General features: G+C 37.4%; 1 protein-coding gene across 10 annotated transcripts in view; it reads right to left on the reverse strand.

Annotated features, from left to right (window-relative positions):
* The window catches only part of LOC145688034 (uncharacterized), a 188010-nt gene that overhangs the window by 41521 nt on the left and 126096 nt on the right, over positions 1-20393 (reverse strand). The window lies entirely within an intron of this gene.

The following is a 20393-nucleotide window of genomic DNA, read 5'->3' on the forward strand; positions in this document are numbered from 1 at the left end:
GCACGGAGGAGGGGGAGGCGGAGCTATATATACCGTACGGAAGGGGGAGAGAAATTTAAAAATGGTCAGAAATGACCGATATTATTGTTGAATCCAGTTTTTTTCGGGGTCGATGAGACAAACAGTGACACTTCTGATGCTGTTTCAATCCAAGTTCAGCCCTTATATTTGGGGACGGGGAGGGTACAACGTACGGGAGGGTGGAAAAACATTTAAAATGACTAATACTAGTGTCGAATCCTTAGTTTTATGAATAGCTGAGATTAACAGTGACAATTCTGATGCCGTGTGCCGCAGCACGGAGGAGGGGGAGGGGAGCTATATATAATAATAATCGAAAATGACCAATATTAGTGTCTAATTCATAGTTTTCGGGATCATTCAGACGAACACTGACATTTCCGATCCGGTTTAGGTCCAAAATCAACTCCGTCACTTGGGGGAGGGGGAGAAAGAGATAAATAAAAATGATCGAAAATGGACACTATCAGTGTCGAATTTATAGTTTTCTGAGTCGCTTGGATGGACAGTAATACTTTCGATCCTATTTAAACACAAATTGAACCCCGCAAGTTGGGGGGGGGGGAAGGGAGGAAGAGATATTTAAAAATGATAGAAACTGATCGATATTAGTGCTGAATCCACCTTTTTTTTGGGGGAGTCGCTGAGATGAACGGGGACAGTTCCGATGCCATAGCCCGCAACATGGGGGAGGGGAATATATATATATATATAAATGATCGAAAATGTTTATATATAAATGACCAATATTAGTGTCGAATCAATGGTTTTCGGGGTTGCCGAGATGATCAATGATCTTTCCAATGCTGTTTAAGGCGAGAAAGCCCATGCTAATTTTCCCCTTAAAACGCCCAGGGGGTGCCTCTAAGGCTCCCTGCTGCATATAAAGCTACCTGAACTCACCGCGACCATTTGTATTTTCCGTCATTAATAAGAAAGGCTGGTCACTACTTTGCTACGAAATCATTTGTCAATGGTAATAGACAATGAACAGTATCAAATAATTAGAAAAGTACATACTTCAATAGGAGCCTCAGAGGCACCCCTTCGGCCTTTACGTCAATATAAAAAGTAACTTTTTTTTTTTTTTGGTAAAATAAGAAAACGTATGAACAACTCAATCAGGGGGCATATTCCAAAGAAAGAGGTGAATTCTAGAGCGGAAGACACGCGACGAAACATCTATTAAGAATAATTGCATTAAAAGTGGACCGGGTGCCTCTGAGACACCCTCTGGGCTTTCTCGGGTTAAATCGATGCCATTAAAAACGGAAACAGCATACTTCACGGGTACTAAACACATGAAATACGGAGTTGTGCATTTAAATTTTCATTTCAACCCAGCGAAGCAGGTAATATATGCTAGTTGCAAATAAATAAATAAATAAACTATTCCTTGTGGTCGTGGATACTTTCGTGAGGAATGATTTTTTGTTAGTATTTCTTAATTAAATGAAGGGTACACTAAACAACAAGTTTGAGAGTCTATTTTTCATGAAAATGTACGTGAAAATGTTTTTGTGTTCAACAAGAATGCTCTAAAACCTGTTTAAGAAGAGGAGGAGAGAACAGGTGACGGGTTAGACATAATGGCATTTCAAATAAAGTTTTCCCATATAGTAGTACATATTTTTCAACTCCCAAAGATATGTTTTCTCGAAAATATTATTTCTGGACCATCGTTTTTTTCTTCCTCAAAATGCTTCATTAATTATAAAATTGAAAGTGACTATATTTGTGACTATTAATCTCTTGAACCGCACGACCGATCTCGATCAAATTTTTGACGTAGATGTGGTCCTGGTTTAGGAGTGTTTTTAGCTATTCACTTTAACGGTAGAACTTAGGGGAGGGGGAGGAAGGGAACATAGAAAAAAAGAAACAAAACTTAATAACTCTTTAATCCAGGCGACCGATCTCGATCAAATTTTCAACATAGATCAGGTTCGGAACTGGGATCAATTTTATTATTTCACTTTGAGAAAACGTACGGGAGGAGGAGATATGTAAAAAATAATATAAATAAAAAAAAAAGTGACTAAGTTTGTGACTTAATAACTCTTGAACAAGCCAACCAATCTCAATCAAATTTTCGAAATAGATACGGTTTGGAATTAGAAAGTTTTTTATAATTCACCTTGATGGTAGAACCTAGAACTGGCAGAGGAGAAGGGGAAATTATATGAAAATAAATAAAACTTAATAACTCCTGAACCACACATCCAATCTCGATCAAAGTTTCAACATAGATGAGGTTTGGACCTGGGACGATTTTGCCATTTTACTTTGACGGTGCAATGTAGGAGAGGGGGAGAAGGTAGATATATGTAAAAAAAAAAAAATAATAAATAAAAATGGAAGTAAATGTCTTTGTGACTTCATCACTCTTGAGCCACTCGACCGATCTCAATCAAATTTTCAACATAGGTGAGGTTCGCTCCTGGGGTGGTTATCATATCATTTTGGCTGTTGATCTTAAGGGAAAGGGAGATATATAAAAATAAATAAAATCCAATAACTTTTGAACCACCCAACCGATCTCGATAAAATTTTCAACATAGATTAGATTCAGGACTGGAAAGTGTTTTTATATTTTCTCTTTGACGGCAGAATCTAGAGGCGTGAAGGGGGATATGATATATATATATATATATATATATATATATATATATATATATATATAATTAAATAAAACTTAATTACTCTTGAAACACCCGACCGATCTCAATCAAATTTTCAACATAGGTGAGGTTCGAGGCAGTGATGATCTTTATTATTTTACTTTGACGGTGCAACTTAGGGGAGAGGGAGATGTATATATAAAAAAAATAAAAATTAAAGTAACTGTCTTTCATTACTCTTCAACTTCCAGACCGATCTCGATGAAATTTTCGTCATAGATGAGGTTCAGATCTGAGATGGTTTTTTCATATCACTTTGACGGTACAACTTAGGGGAGGAAGCAAAGATGAACATTTATAAATCATCGAAAACGACCGATATTAGTGTCGAATCTATAATTTTCGGGGTCGCTGAAATGAACAGTGACACTTTTTATGCTAATTAAATCCAAATTGAGCACCGCAACTTGGAGGAAGAGGAGATATATAAAAATGATCGAAAATGAGCAATATCAGTGTCGAATCCATGACTTTCGGGGTCGCTGAGATGAACAATGATACTTCCGATCCTGTGTACATCCAAATTCAGCCCCACATCTTGGGGAAGAGGGAAATACATAAAACTGATCAAAAATAACCATATTAGTGTCGAATCCATATTTTTCGGGATCCCTGAGATGAACGGTGACACTTCCGATGCCGTGCCTCGCAACATGGAGGAGGGATATATATATAAATGATCGAAAATGGCTAATATTAGTGTCTAATCCATAATTTTGGGGTCGCTGAGATGAACAGTGACACTTCCGATCCCGTTTAAAACCAAATTCAGCCTCGCAACTTGGGGGAGAGAGAGAGAGAGAGAGAGAGAGAGAGAGAGAGAGAGAGAGAGAGAGAGAGAGAGACAGACACACACACACACACACACACATATATATATATATATATATATATATATATATATATATATATATATACAATATTAGTGTCGAGTCCATATTTTTCGGGGTCGCTGAAATGAGCAGTGATCTTTCCGATTCCGTTTAAATCGATACTACTAAAAACGAGAACAGCATATTTACAGGTACCAAGCACATGTGATACGGATTTGTGCATCTAAATTTTCATTTTGAACCAGCGAAGTGGGTAGTCGATGCTAGTACCCTCATAATATGGCATTATTAACTTATCCTGAAAAAGGTCACAAGAGGTAATTTATTCCTTAGGAGTTTTCTTAATTTCCTTAAAAACGACTTTGCCGAATTTATTCATATTTCATACATGTCTTTCATTAATAACACTGGCCAACATTTTGAAAAAAAGGTTTCGGTTGTTAACAAACTAATAGGTGATCCTAAATGATTTTTGGACGCTGATTACAGAAATGACATCCATTTATGCCTATCACACCAGGTTTTCTTACAATTTGCAATCTTTATTTCGAACACTACCATCATTTCAATATACGTATATAGTATACTAGCAGCGTTCACCCCGCTTCGCTGCGGTCACCCCGGAACGCAATAAACTTTGTTACTTAGATAATTTTTACTTTTTCGCTTTCAAGTGATATGATAAAAACCATAGAAGATTGCAGTAAATGTTAACATTATATCGCCTGTCATTTATGTTAACCCGCCCCGCTTCGCTGCGGTCACCCCGGAACGCAATAAACTTTGTTACTTAGATAATTTTTACTTTTTCGCTTTCAATTGATATGATAAAAACCATAGAAGATTGCATTAATGTTAACATTATATCGCCTGTCATTTATGTTAACCCGCCGAGTGACACGGTCATGCGGGTTGCATATAAATACGTTTATTTTTATACCTATGATGAACTAACAAAGGATTTGTACGTTATGGACACTTGAATGGTCAATTATCTCAAGACACTGGTAATTAAAAATTAAAGTGATATGATAAAAACCATCTAGGGTCCAAATCCTAATAACCCCCCAAAAATGAAAGAAATTGGTTCAGCCGTATTAGCGTGATGAGCTAACAAAGGATTTGTGCGTTCTCTTTTATATAATAGAATAATTTCGGAAGGAACGAATAATACTGCAGAACAATTCAATAAAACAATTTAAACAAATAAACTGGATTGCTTTGGTTACACTAAACAATGCTATACACACATAGTACTATCACAAACCTTATTTCCTACGTTATAATGTTGAATACACTTACTTGCGCTGGTTCTCAAGTTCATTGAGAAGTCACTTATTCATTTTTAAATGCACGCCTCTTTGTCTCACTACAACTTCTGTCGTAACTGTCGCGATCCCTTTTCATCATCCAACAATAGTCTGCCAACATTGTGATATTCCATCTGCTTTGATATCCGCTCTCCATTTCAGAAACATCTTTGTGAAATCTTTCCTCTTGCTCTTCGCTGACCTCACCAAGATTGGCAGGAAAAAAGTCGAGATGAGAATGTAGAAAATGTATCTTGAGGCTCATGTTACACCCAAGTGCGCGAAAATGGGTCGACATATCTTCTACAATTGTTACATAGTCAGGGTGTTTCTTGTTTCCGAGAAAGTTACCGACAACATTTTTAAAACATAACCAGGGGTTCTTTTCCAATTCGGTCATTGAATTTTCAAATGTGTCATCTACTAACAGCTTTCTAATTTGAGACCCTGTAAAAATACCATCCGAAAGTTTTGCTGCACTTAGTGATGGAAAAGTTTTAGCTATATATTGAAAACACTGCCCATTCTTGTCCACAACTTTCACAAATTGCTTCATAAGTTCCAGTTTCAGATGAAGTGGTGGAAGTAGACTTTATTACGATCAATTAGTGGAGTGTGCATTACACTTTTCTTACCTGCAGACAAATCACAGCGCTGAGGCCATTCTCTCACATGCCAGTGCTTGTCTCTGGCCCTGCTATCCCATTCACATAAAAAGCATGGGTATTTTGTATATTCTGGCTGCATTCCTATTAGAAGACTTATGACTTTCAAGTCCCCGCAAACAGACTAACCCTGTTCTTCGTATTTTAAATTAGAAAGTATTAATTTCAAGATATTGTACGTTTCTTTCCATGTAACAGAGTATGCTACAGGAATTGATCCAAGTTTGTTTCCATTATGCAGAAGAACTCCTTTTAGACTGGATTTCGAAGCATCTATAAAGAATTACCAATAGGATGCGTTATAAGAAGCACCCAATGCATCCACAACAACTGGAATGTTGTTGCAGAACACTAACCCGTCTTCTTCAGAGAAATTCTCTCTCTCGGTGTCTGTACCATGAGTAATATGTCCCACTGGCCAAAAGGTTTTTCGAATGAAGTCTAGACCCAAGAATTTCTGCACTCTCCTTTGGCATATTTAAATCTCGAACAAGATCATTAAGTTCTGATTGTGTAAACGGGTGGAATTGTGCTAGGATAGTTGCTATCAGCCTCGCATGGAAGATCTGCTTCACTACTACTAGATGATAAAACATCCATAGAGGCTGGTGGATTGGGAATCGGTAGATTTTCACCATGAGGAATGGGCCGAATTGCTGAAGCTATGTTATCCTGATACCGAATACCCTCCTTGTTCTTTGCATTATATCCTTTAAAATTTATTGCACAGAAATAAGTCATCATGATGGTTTCGAGACTCCCTCCACACCATAGGTATTCCGAACTGCATTCCTTTGTTTTTACCGTTTGCCCAGGATCTGTGTCTCTACACATATTCTTCACACACTGTGGGGTGTCCACGATTTATCTTTATCGCCTAATTTGATACCAAAATAAGCTAAGTACACTTTCTTTATGAAACTTGTAATAGGGAGTCTCTGTTTGAGCACAGTGTAACTGCCACACACATAACAGAAAATATCAGGGTCATTCAAACATTTACGCGATGTCATTTTCTAACAATTGAGTCACTGCACTAACCAGGAATACACAACACTACCAAAATAAGTACCAACACATTAAAATATTTTTAAATAGCTAACTTGCTTCACCGCAAGTTATCCAAGAAGACACAGCATTGCTGGAATAAGTACATAAAAACATATCTGTTAACTAGTTTAAGTCACTACACATTAACTAGAACAACACAACACTGGCAAAATAAGCACAATAGGAACTTCTTTTCAAATTAGCTAGCTTCAGTCAATGCCCTTCAACCAGAAACACCAAACACTGCTCAAATAAGTACTTTTTATATTTTCAGCCCATCAAAGAACAACACAGCACTCGCAAAATAGCTACACGCCCGCGATAACACATATAAAACAACACATTTTCAATACTATTATGGATATAAATAAGTAAATAGGCGTATAAATACCCAAAGTCCAAGTATTTTAACAGCAGCATGCCAACACAATACAAAATAAGTGTTTATATTATTTTTATTCACATTCAGTTGCTAAATTAAAGATTTGTAACGTAAAAGTACATGTATTTTCTACATGTTTACATGGCGCCATCTATTGACAACATCTGAAACAACACTTTCTTCTCTTAAATTAACGAAAGTAATATGCTGTAGTTTTGTGCAAAAACTGTACGTGATAGAAACAAACAATCTTCATTTTCGGAATGAGCACGTCAAAATTATTAAGAAACAGCTATTACCTTCGGGACAACCGAATCCATGCTGACCAGTGTAACTGGATAATACGGATAACTCACTGGTCCTGGAAAAAAACACAAGGAGTAGTTTACTTTTTTTTTTTTCATGAGTGACGAAGCATGGTTTTCTTTGAGCTGATTTTGAGTTTAACGTAGCTTTCAGCCGCGAGGCTATATGAGACGGGATCTACTGATTAACGTGGAATTCGAATCACATGAGCTCCCGCCGGGAATCGAACCCGGGTCTTCCACACCAAAGGCGCGTACACTATTCGCTAAGCCACAAAGGAGCTCCATGGTTTATTTTGTCAGAGCATGGAAATTCTCAGAACACCAGATACTGGTCCTTGGAAAATTTTCACATGATTCACTAACTGCTTCTCCATGACGAAAAGATTTGAGTCTGGTGTGCTGTGTCTGCCGGTAGGCAGTGTTGGGTAAGTTACTTGTAAAAATGTAACGCGTTACAAGTTACTTTACTTTATCTTAAAATGTAACGCGTTAGTAACGCGTTACTTCCCCAAAAAAAGTAACTGTTACTTTACTTCGGATAACTTTAAAAATGTGAAAAAATTATGACTTCAATTTTCCGTACTACTATTACTGCCGCTATTATTATTATTATTATTATTATTATTATTATTATTGCACGTTCTGAATCGCTTTATGTAAATGCAAGGACAAATTTTTACTTGATATATGAACATTTTCATATAATGTAACATTGAAAAAATGCCATACTGCGCTACTCGTAGGGATGGACACGAGCAAGTTCGAGCGAGTTTTCATTGAAACTCGATTCGACTAGAAACAGACATCTTTGAGCTCGACCCGAAGACTCGACTCAAAAAATTTCCTCCAACTCGACTCGAATTGGGGTCAAGTTTCGAGTCGAGTCGAGCCAAATCCGATGTGTAGTTTCGAGTACATTCTTCAAGTATATTACATAGACAGTATACTTATTATCAATGACACTACTATACTACAATTTATATTATTATTAATAATAATTATTATTATTATTATTATAACAACGCTGTATATAAAAATGAAAGATAGGTGGTTTGTATTTGAATACTAAAAAACTAGTTGATTGCCAACCTAGGTAGTCGTGAAGTCTAGGAGTCAAGGACATTGTTCAGGAGCTTCTGAATTTGGGTTGAGGATCTAGGTTGAGTATCCGGGCTCGATCCAAACACTGTCAAAAGTTATAGGGCACTGACCAAATATCTTCAAAACTGCTTGGCCCGGGTTAAGAATTGTCAACGACTCGAGCAGCTCGGCTCTCAGTTCATTCACTATCGACCCTTAGTGAGCCGAGCGAACATCTCACCCAACCGACTCGGCTAGAGCCCACGGCTCAGTTGAGCCGAACCGAGAAGATGGCTCATCCTTACCATGCTAGCTCGAGCCGATGGTTCACCTCAAGTGAGCCGACTCGAGCCATCTTCTCAGTTGAGCCGAGCCAAGCTGAACTTGTTATAAAATGTCACTTGTGGTCTCGCTATCGAGACGAGACGAGATGCGAGCAGTGACTCGTGAGCAACACTAAAAGTATTCCATATTACTGTTTAGCTTACATTTCTCATGACTTTCGTTTTCCAGTGTAATCAGGCCATGATTTCAAGACGAGTTAAAACGAACGAGCCATTTATCAAACTCGACTGGACTCGAAGCTCGACGCGAAAAACTGAATCGGCTCGGAACTCGACTCGAAAATATTACCTTTGACTTGACTCGAAACTCGACTTGAATTCGAGTCGAGTCGAGTTTTAGCTTAGCTCGTGCTCATCCCTGTGCGTTAGAAAAAATGGTTGCTTATTAATATTCTGTTAAACTAATTATATAATAATAACAATGTTTTTATAAAATATTAAAATAAAATTAAAAATACAGAATATAGAGAAACATTACACTACAACTAATAAAATGAGAACACATGAACTGGGAGTGAATCAAAAATTGCCAGTAACTTTAAAATCGATACATGCTTTTTAAAGCTAGTTTCAAACTCTATAACACTAGTTAACAAAGGTTTTGTTATGTAAAAGAAAATACCTGTTCTTAAAGGAACTTTTTGCGCTGAATTCGAATATGCACTCGGTTTTTCTCCATCACGTACGATTTTCCCGTAACAGAGGGATTTTCGGGAAAATCCCTCAAAAATTTCCCTTTTCGTTTATTTTACACCCCAAGATCTTGTCCCCTTGCATATACTAACATAGAAATTATACCTAAGTATACTTTGATTCATATTTAACAAACCCTCCAAGTTTCGTAATAATCGCTTTATTCTTTCTAGAGAAATAAATATGTTTGTATGTATACTGTGTGTACTGTTTATTGCACCTTATAGTAATGCTTTCAGATCTCTTAAGTTGAGGTAAAACGTTTTGCTTTATTACCACAAACACATATATAAAATATAATTTATAAGTGTGACAATTTACAATAAACAATAATACAAATGAACCAAAAGGTCATGAAAAGACAATCAAAACTATCACAATATATGAAACTTCCATTGGGTTACAAAAACGTACACTACTTCTTTCTTTTGTAAGAAATGTTGCATTCTCTAACAAGACCCCAACAATAGTCCCCCATCATTGAAGGATCCCATCGTCCCTGGTACCTTTTCTCCATTGCCATTATACCTTGGTGGAATCTTTCCCCCTGTTCGTCGCTGAGAGCACCTAGGTTAGCAGGAAAGAAGCTGAGGTGGGAGTGCAAAAAATGGATTTTTAAAGACATCCTACAACCCAACTCTTTGTATTTCTGTATCATGTCCTGTACGATTTCTGTGTAACTCTCAGCTTTGTTATTGCCCAGAAAGTTGCGCACAACACACTTAAATGCTGTCCAGGCAGCTAGCTCAGCACTGTTTAACTTGCTGTCAAAGCTATCATCAAGCATTAATTTCCTAATTTGGGGACCAATAAACACTCCCGCTGAAATCTTAGCATCACTCAGGTTACGGAACTTATCTCGCAAATACTTGAAACCTTCACCAGATGTGTCCATGGCTTTGACAAAGTTTTTCATAAGTCCTAACTTGATATGAAGTGGCGGTAGTAATATCTTATTAGGATCTACCAAAGGAGCGTATTTGACGTTGCATTCTCCAGGTACGTAATTCACTCTAGGTTCCCATTCCTTCACTTCATAATGTTTGTCATCAGCTCGGCTATCCCATAAACATAAAAAACATTGGTACTTCGTGTAACCGCACTGCAGTCCTAATAAAATACCTACTACCTTGAGATCACAACATACTTGCCAACAATGGTCCTTGTAATTTATAAGATTTAGCAAAGTTGACATGGTGTCATAGGATTCCTTAATCTTCACTGAGTGCGCAAGTGGTATAGAAGGTTTTTACGTTATAGTGGATATGAAGTGGCATTATGTAAAAGGACAGCTTTAAGGCTGACCTTTGACGCGTCGATAAATAACCTCCATTCTTCTGGAACGTAAGGAATTCCTAGCTCCGCCATCAACCCATTTATATCCGTACATACGCACACATTATCTTGCATTGAGAAATAGCTTGAAAATTGAACATGCATTTTCCTGTACACTGATATGTTCGTTTCTGCATCCAGTAAGTTCCACTGCTGGAGCCTTGATCCCAGAAGTTCCGCCTCTTGTTTTGTCAGGTGCAAATCACGGACTAGGTCATTAAGTTCACATTGCCGGATGAAATGTGGCTCGCGAACACAGTCAGGGATGAACGTTGGATCCTTGGATGTACATGTTGATGTCGATGGTTCATCAAGGTCATGATCATCATCAGAGTCTTTTGGCCATAACTCTTCCCAGTTGGTAGGGGGCTCGGGAAGTGGAAGTTCATCCCCGTGCGGAATAGGTCTAATTGCGGATTTAACGTTGGGATAACTTATTGTGTATTTGCTTTTTTTAGAATGTCCCTTAACTACTGTGAGACAAAAATAACAATCATCCAGATGGTTGGTGGGTTCTCTCCACACCATTGGTACAGCAAATTTCATGAACCTCCGTTTCCCTTTGGCCCATGCAAGTAAAGTGACGTAGCACGACGCACAAATTATGTTGGGTGCCCAAGTTTTGTCCTGATCTCCCACACGACATCCGAAATATATATAATATGCTAGTTTCACCGATGGCGTAATGGATCTACACTGTCCTTTAACTACAAACTGGCCACACACATAACAAAAACTATTTGGTGAGTTAACACACGAACGCCGTCCTCTTGACGCCATTGTACTGATCACAAACTAAACTTCTGGTCTTAGTTGGGTATAATGCCGTTAAGATCAAACATGAAAGCACTCTTAGCAGCAAAGACAACTTTGAAAGTGAAGTAGTGTTAAACCACACGTCAATATAAAAATGTACAAAACTCCCTCACCAGGTGTCAAGAACACAAGAAAGAAAGAAATGCGCGGGGGGAGGGGGGAAACGATACCGTAGTGGAAAATTTAGACTGCATTAGTTCATTGTTGTCAAGAATGAGTCTGTATTCCATTCTTTCTTTCTTTTGCATTCTGTTACATTTGATAACAAATATTGATAACCATTTCATGAACAAAACGAAAAAACTTGGAGAATTGTATATATATATGTATTAAGATATACATATACTGTACGTTTAAAAAAAATATACGTTGGAAGTACATTCTATTTTTATACACGTTTCTAATTTACAGAGAGCAATACAAGTGTGTTGTTGACTATTGTAAATATTCATTTTTATGTCTGTGTTTGTAGTAATAAAGCAAATCGTTTTTACCCCAACTCAGGAGATCTGAAAGCATTACTATCAGGTGCAATAAACAGTGCACACAATATACATACAAATATATTTATTTCTCTAGAAAGAACAAAGCGATTTTCACGAAACTTTTAGGGTTTATTAAATATAAATCAAGGTATACTTAGGTATAATTTCTATGTTACTATATGTAAGGGAACAGGAGCTAGGGGAATAAAATATCTGAAAAAGGGAAATTTTTGAGGGAATTTCCCGAAAATCCCTCTGTTACGGGAAAACTGCACGTGATGGAGAGAAACCGAGTGCATATTCGAATTCAGCGCAAAAAGTTACTTTAAGATCAGGTGATTTTTCTCATGTAACAAACAAAAAGTTGAAATTTGTTAACTAGTGTAATCAACGGGACTCTGGGATAAGCAAACTGATCTAAAAGAACTCCAATATTACATACCATCAACAAACTATTTTCTAGTAATAAAGTAGGCCTGCTCATCACAACACAGTTTATTCATATTAACCCCTTACTGTAAATCGTTAATTATGGCACCCTAGCTGTTGATAAATATTTTCCGCAGGGGCACTTCAGATACTTTACTTTTAAATTGTGTGCATCATCATCCTCAGCTCTTAAGAAAAAACTATTCTTTCAAATGTTTGAACGGTAAAATATTTTCGTTCTCCATCTGTATAAAAAGAACACCAATCAAAGTAAAATAGACTACCGGTATAATTGCACTCCTAGTTCACTCACTGAATGCATTGATTTGGAGCTGTCAAAATCTATGACAAAATCTTGCAGGTGCTTGCAATCAGTACACGTAATTTCCCTAACTCTGACCTCATCTTCAAAAAACAGCAAGTGGCACTACGAACTTATCAGTTTCTCTGTGTGTCTGTGATTGTTGGTCACTGACATATGTAGTTCATGCTCGATTGTTTCATTCTGAGAAATTCACTTACAAGAAAGAAACATTTGTTTCCGAAAAAAAAAATACATATATATTGTAGTTACTCATTCGAAATGTAACGCGAAAAAAGTAACGCAAACTAGGTACATTACTTAAAAATTTGTAACGCGTTACCGTTACAGTTACTTTGGAAAAAATGTAACGCGTTACTAGGAAACGTTACTTAAAGAGTAACGCGTTACTTGCGTTACGTTACTTCCCAAGACTGCCGGTAGGATTATGGGTCTCATATTATTTGAGTTAACAGTAAACACTGGGGCGTATATTGGAATTTTTTAAGAATTTTTATTAACAGCTGACACCCTTGGAACGCAATTATGCCTTCTTTGAACAGGATGGGGCAACCTGTCACACTTCAGGTGCGTCGATCTCAATAATTCACAAGAAATTCACAGAGGAAAGGACAGTCAGTAAAGGATTGTGGCTACCACGATCACCAGATCTGTCTACTTGTGATTTTTATCTTTGATACATTTTGAAGGGTAAAGTGTACTCAATTAGACCTAAAACATTAGAAGATTTGAAGGACAATATCCACAGAGAAATTCGAAAAATTGACGTAGCAATGCTGCATAGAGTGTACAACATATTAAGGTGTGTACAAAAATGCATTGATACAAGAGAACATTTTCAGCACCTTCTGTAATTTTCTTGAGTAGGGATCTTTCTATTAATGACATGTATGTGAATTTTTTCTGCACCATCACATAGTATTTATGTCGTTTTAAAAAACACTCACTCAACCTCATATGAGACGCGGGCCTGTTTTTCGTGGGCCACTCTATATATTTCCCCAAGAGCGAACAAAAATATGGTTAGTCTTAATACATATATAGGTAGTATCACAGTTGTACTCTATTAAGTTGCACTCTTGGGTCCCACTCTAGAATGCTCGCTTTACAGTACACGAAAGTGATTTAGAGCTATGAATAGCACGGCATTCATGTCTTATAAATGTGTCTGTCAACACCAAAAATACTTTCGCGGCTCAAAGGTGTCTTAGTGCTACATTTAGCACGACATTTACGGCTAATTTACAAATGCGCGTGTTGTTATATCACATATAATGCTGAGAACGTTGCTTCTTGTATAAGTGAACATTTGTACCTTTTTAATGCAACTACGGGTGTATTTTTAAAAGAGTATTATGTCAATCACAGCAAGAATAAGTTGAAATAGACGCGTCACTACTTTCAACACACACTCTCTCAGGGCCAGCTCGTCCATATAGACAATCTAGGCGGCTGCCTAGGGCGAAAACATTTAGGGGCGGAGTGACAGGTGTTTTATTTTATTTATTTATTTATCTTTTACATGCGGTTTATCAACATTAGCCTAAACGTATGTGCGCCAGTGCCCTACGCATTTAGGAAGAGGAAGTTAATGAAAAGTGGGATCACCCAAGATCGATTACTGCTCACTTATATATGGAGCGGGGGAAAATCTATCTGGCCATAGTACGTTTCCGTGTTCTCACTGTTCATTCTATGAAAAAAAAGATCTTCATTACCTGAATATCCAGACTCCGGATGCTCGCAGAAATGTCACTGACCTAAATTTTCTACATAGGTACTCAACTGAAACTTAAGGTCTGAAGCCCTGCTTCAAGAATTATCCCTCACATTCCTACCCGTGTAGCATCAAATACCCACCTCTTCCACCTTTTCCGGCCTAGACTGTCGATTATTCAAAGATCCTTTTTCACAGAGAACAAATTTATATAATCAGATAACACCTGATGTGGATATTTTCAAGCTACTCAGCTTTTGACAGAATAATTAAACACATTCAAAATAACTAAAAATGAATTAATAAACTTCATCTTTGCTTAGTTTTCTTTTTATTTTTTCTATTGTTAATATATGTTTGCTATGTTTCCCTGTGTAAATGGCATTCCTTATGCTGTATCTGAGTATCAGTTGAAATAAATAAATGAAATAAAAAATAGACTCGACAGTCCTAGTGAAAGAGTCTGCAAGTATGAGAGCAAGGAAAGTACCGTTAAGGTTATAAATGCTGTTGCTCAATTTATCTCAAACAGTGAGAGAGAGACTTATGGAAATATTAAACTGTGCTATCCCAACATCACAAACTTTATGTTATTTTCTCACACTGCTGCAAACAGAACTGAGTTTTCTATGATGTTTGTTGAATGTAAATAAGCTACTCCAATCAAAAACTATACGTAAGTATGAACTTTGCATTACTAGTTTAGACTAATTATTAACGTATAGTTAATAAACACAACAACACAAAGCCGTTTGTAGTATACCTCTTAACTTTTGATTTAATTAAACAGGCAAAATTTAAATTTTTGTACACATTGTCATTGGCCGCAGCTGAGAAGTTTCCATGCTCCATGGTCTTCCGCTAACCTCTTCGTCTTTACGTATGATCTTTCTATTTTTATATCGTCCATTAATTGTAGTTTCCTTCGCCCTCTCTTTCCTGCCACCATATCCTCTAGCACGTCCCTCATGATACAGTTTCTTGTCAGGCAACGTCCCAACCAAAGCCCTGCAAACCCAGGCCCGAAGACAGCCCGGCCCGGCTGGATCTGTATTCAGTGCCCGGCTCGACCCGACCTCCCGGGCCGGGCACAAACGGGCCGAGAACAACCAAGTCTGTCAAATTAATCCATCAATATGCAATGGAAAATGAGAAATGTGTCGTCATAACATTGCAATGTCTATTTGTCCTTCTCGAACGAGGAAAGCGTGTGAAAGGTTATTTAAGGTTTGGTTTCTATATCCTTATTCTGTCTGTCTATTTGTTATCTGTGCTTGCTCTGTCCAGCCGTGTTTATAACGACATTACGAGTAACAGAGAAGATAGGTGAAACTGCTACACCATATGTAATACTAATACAACTACTACTGCTAATATTACTATTACTATTACGATTATGAATAGTAGTGCTAATTCCACTATTGCTGCCACTGCTACTACTATTACTACTACTACTACTACTACTACTCATTACTATACTAATACGATAGCGAATACCACTACTGCTATTACTAGTAATACGAACACAAAAAAAAAAAATGAAAAAAGAAATCATTGAGTTTTACATCCCACGATTATGCCGGCTAGGCAAAAGGAGACGGTGATGATGAGAAATAAATGGTGGAATAAATAAAGTGGGAGGAAACAGAAGAACCCCGAGGAAACCCATGCACACGGTGTTTGTCACAAAGTTCACTTGGCGCGAGCTGGGATCGAACCAGGGACCCCATACCAGGGGTGAACGTTCAACCAATGAGCCACGTTCCAGGAACACCTAATCGAACCTGGCGTCTTGATATCTGCCATGCTAACTGAACATTACTACAAACTGCGCTGATCTTATGAACACGCCTGTTTATGATTTCGTCATCCTTGGTCTAATGGTAGCGTTTCAAGTCCTACTTAGTAGGTCAAGAACTTGACTTTATCATACGTTCTTTAGGTAACTACGGCTCAGGCCGTATGAATGATGATGAGATTAATTGGTGGAATGAAAACAGTAGGAGGAAACGAGACCACTCCGAAAACTCTCACACACACGGTGTTTGTCCGCCACAAAGCTCACATAGCGCGAGTGGGGATCGATCCGACGACCTCTAGCACCAGATGTGAGTGCTTTACCTACTGAGCCACCGTTGCTCCTCGTAGATCAAGCATCGGTTCACATTCTACGCAGACCGGTCATAATAACTAACATTTCCCCGATTTCTTTCTGTACTTAGAAGTTAAATTCTGTACCACCAGACATGTCAACTCTGACGCGAAGTCGTAGCAGTTGTAGTAGTATCAGCAGTGGTCGTAGTAGTGCAGTACTTTACAGTCTTGAATAAAGAGTCAATTTGACAAACACGTTACGATTAACAGGCAACATTAGTTTCTGATTCGTCTTTCACACTGTCGGCCCTATAGCATTGCTGTCTGACCCGTTCGAGCTCAGTCCAGTTTGATATACTCGAAACGGGTAGGGCCGAGCCAAACGGGCAAGCCCGGCCCTTGCAGGGCTCTGGCCCCAACCAGTTTCTCTTCCTCTTCTCAATAATACCTAAAAGTGTTCTTTTCTCCCCCACAATTTTTAACACTCTCTCATATGTCTTCCGGCCGACCCAACTAATTATTTCCATTCTTCTCCATACCTACATTTCGAAGGCTTCCAATCGTTTTACATTGTAGTCACTAATAATGTTTTCTATGGAATATTTTTAGAAAGAATTACAACCATCTTTTGTCTTATATTTACAAAGGATATCGACATGGTTTACATTACAATAAAATTTTAATTTCCTGTTGCCCTGTGGTTATATTAGTAAAATTTCATTCTAAACGCCACAGCAATAAAAATGTTTTAAAAAATAATTGGCTTATACGTAGATTACTTATTAATAACATAGAGAGAGGCATTGGGAGTAAGTTTTATTTTATTTAATTCTTAAACAAATGGTAATAATGTGATGATGCGGTGAAAATGTCAGAAGTGACAAGGCTTCGCTTCGGTTTGGGTTGGGGAAGAAGGCGATAATGGGGGCGCAGACAAGTTTTTCGCCTAGGATATAAAATAGAGCCCCTGCACACTCTTAAACGCTCACAATTTTCTAGACAATAAACCCTTTGACGTTCTATTTTGTCTTACCATTATGAGAAAGGCAGTTAAAGCTTTTTCGGTCTCTGGGTCTAAATTTAGAGCTTTTCTCTACGAAGAGTGAGATTTATTTATTTAATGTGACTTACAGTAACCAGTATTGGAGGGGCTAGTTTTATTATTTATATTTCCTGGTCTAATAGCTTAAAGTTTTTGAGGCAGTATGTGCACCTCTTCCACGTAAGCAAAATGAACTGAGCTATAAAGTGTCATCTTTTTTGTAATTACTACGAATTATTCGGAATTCGGGTCTCCCTAATACTCTGGACAAGCATTCGTCAAATGATCTATTAGTGCGCCAGACCCAATGCGCTCGTTTCTCTCCATTTGCTATTTATCTGTATTTCAAATACAGCTTCACTGATAACAGTCATTCACTACTTAGTGTGAGAGAACAAAGTTCATGAGGTCATTCGGAAGACCCAAATTATGTTTGAGAGCGCATTCCACTAAGCCATTCAAATCCCATCATTGCTACTACATTTATTTAGAGGCTAGCAGGACTTTTGTCAGTGCTAACGTAGTTAGGTGTAAAGCTCGTGTTTAGACAGGCAACCATATTTAAAGTTTAGTATACAAACCAGCATTTGGTACCTGTAAAGCATTTTTGTAAAATTCGAGTTACGAATTGAGCGTTAAACTATAGGAATACAGGTATGACAACACTGAAGATCAACTTTAGAGAAGACTGACTCATTCATACATACATACACAAATACTACACAGTCAACTACTCAGTAATAATTTTATTTGTGAAAAAAATTAATTTAGAACTCTTAGTAGTATGTCTGCTGTTTATCGTATCTTGAAGGAAAGATACAGGGTCAACGGACAGGTTGAATTTGTAAGAAACGGATGTTTTTAAGTGTGTGCAGTGTAGCGAAAGTACCTTACTTTGGATTTAACGAAGTAAATATATTTTTAAAGAATTTGAACTGAGGGATTTGTTTTAGGTTTTAGTAAAAGGAGTCGTGCACAATTAAACTGAAAGATTTTTAACCAAATTTTATTTGCCTTAAAAATTGAAACGCCATAGTACGGTACAATTTATAGAGATTGTCCTAAACTAGACTTCACTCAGTTAAGATTAGCTGGACATTATGAGAAATTTTCTAACATATATTTTGCTGATTTAAATGTAACTCGAAGTTTACCAGATCAGCTACCGAACTACTTACAGGGACTGACTAAACCTGTATTTTATTTAATCAAAGTAGAAACAAGGCACTGTTTACAGGGATTCACCCAACATAAAATTTAATTTGTTTCAATGATACTTTCGAGTTGATTGCCTAAAGTAGTAAGCCGCAGCCAGGCATTCTTTATATATTTTAATATATATTTTGTTTGTTTAACCAGATATGATAAGGAAAGATAAAGGAATATCAGTTTACTTGACCCATGTACAAATGAGAGGAGCTCTAGTAATCGCGTAGCCAGACATTGTTTATAAAGATTGCCTCAACCTGTAGTCTATAAGACTCGATTAACGCTACCCACGGAATCACTCAAAATGTCGGCGTAGTCAGGCACTGTCCTAACGTGGTTTTATAGGATTGTTTAATAGGTGGCTGCGGCTTCCTATTTATAAGAGCGTAGTCAGCCCCTATTTATAGGAATTGTTTTAACTTTGTTTTCCTCGTTTGAGAAGACAGTCCATCTGAGCACGAAACACCTAAAACCGTGATGTTATATGATGCGTTTCGGAAGAGAAGGCCGAGGATGTCACAGTTCGGTTATTAGAAATTACGTAGTCTATAATCAATATCTCAATAAAAACAAGAGTGATTATTCACAGAGATACCTTGGCAGGTCAGCCCATTTCTTCCGGAATGCATCATATAGCAGAGGTCTGTAGATGTTACTACACTGCAAAAGGTATGAAAAAAAGCGTCATGTAAACTTCTAGATATATAACACAAATATCCTTAGATATATATAACACGAATATCCCAACTTCAAGATCTTTTTTCTCGCAACCCCAAGCACAGATCAACACCAGCGTCTCTAAACAACAGCAGCGCATTACGCACGCCTTTGCTAACGGGAATCCTGATGTGCTCAAAAGCGTGCATGAGAAGCGGGGAAAAAAACCTTGCGGTATGTGTGTGCGAGTATGCAATGTACACTCATGTCCAAAATTATTGTCGCATGTCTATACGTATGTTCTTCTAGGAATATAATTTGATAACGAATTCGCCCGGTATTTCTTACAATGTTTGTATGTGTATAATCGGCAAATACATGTATGTGGCAAATTTCACGTCAAAAGAGCAGCAAATAAGAAGAATAAAACGAAAGTAAAACTTTCTTGTACATTTAGCAACATTTTATGTTACTCATTCTAATTTTCGTATTTATAATTCTTTTCCTGTGAAATTTACCACAAATATACAGTTCCCGATTAAACACATATTAGCAGTATTAAAAGTAAACTGCAAAATCATTATCAAATTACATTCTTACAAGAAGACAGTTATATATATGTGACAAACATTTTGGACATGAGTGTACCTGCTGATCTCCGACACTCACAGGTAAAACCCTAGTACAGGAATAAAGTTAGGTACTATAGACAGTGAATTCGAATTTTGGTTGGCTTTCTAACCTTTTCACGACATATCACAGGATTCAATTCCCACTAGAAGACTTCCAGTTTCATTAAAGATGGCGAACTTTGCGATCCCCACCCGTTCTAGCCTGTAACGTACGTTTCACCCAAATCCTTGCAATAATTTCTAATTTACATATTTTTTTTCAATCACTATATTACATACATATGAGGG

This window comes from Thermobia domestica, chromosome 6 (genome assembly GCF_964235325.1).
Source record: "Thermobia domestica chromosome 6, izTheDome1.hap1.1, whole genome shotgun sequence".
Lineage (NCBI taxonomy): Eukaryota > Metazoa > Arthropoda > Insecta > Zygentoma > Lepismatidae > Thermobia > Thermobia domestica.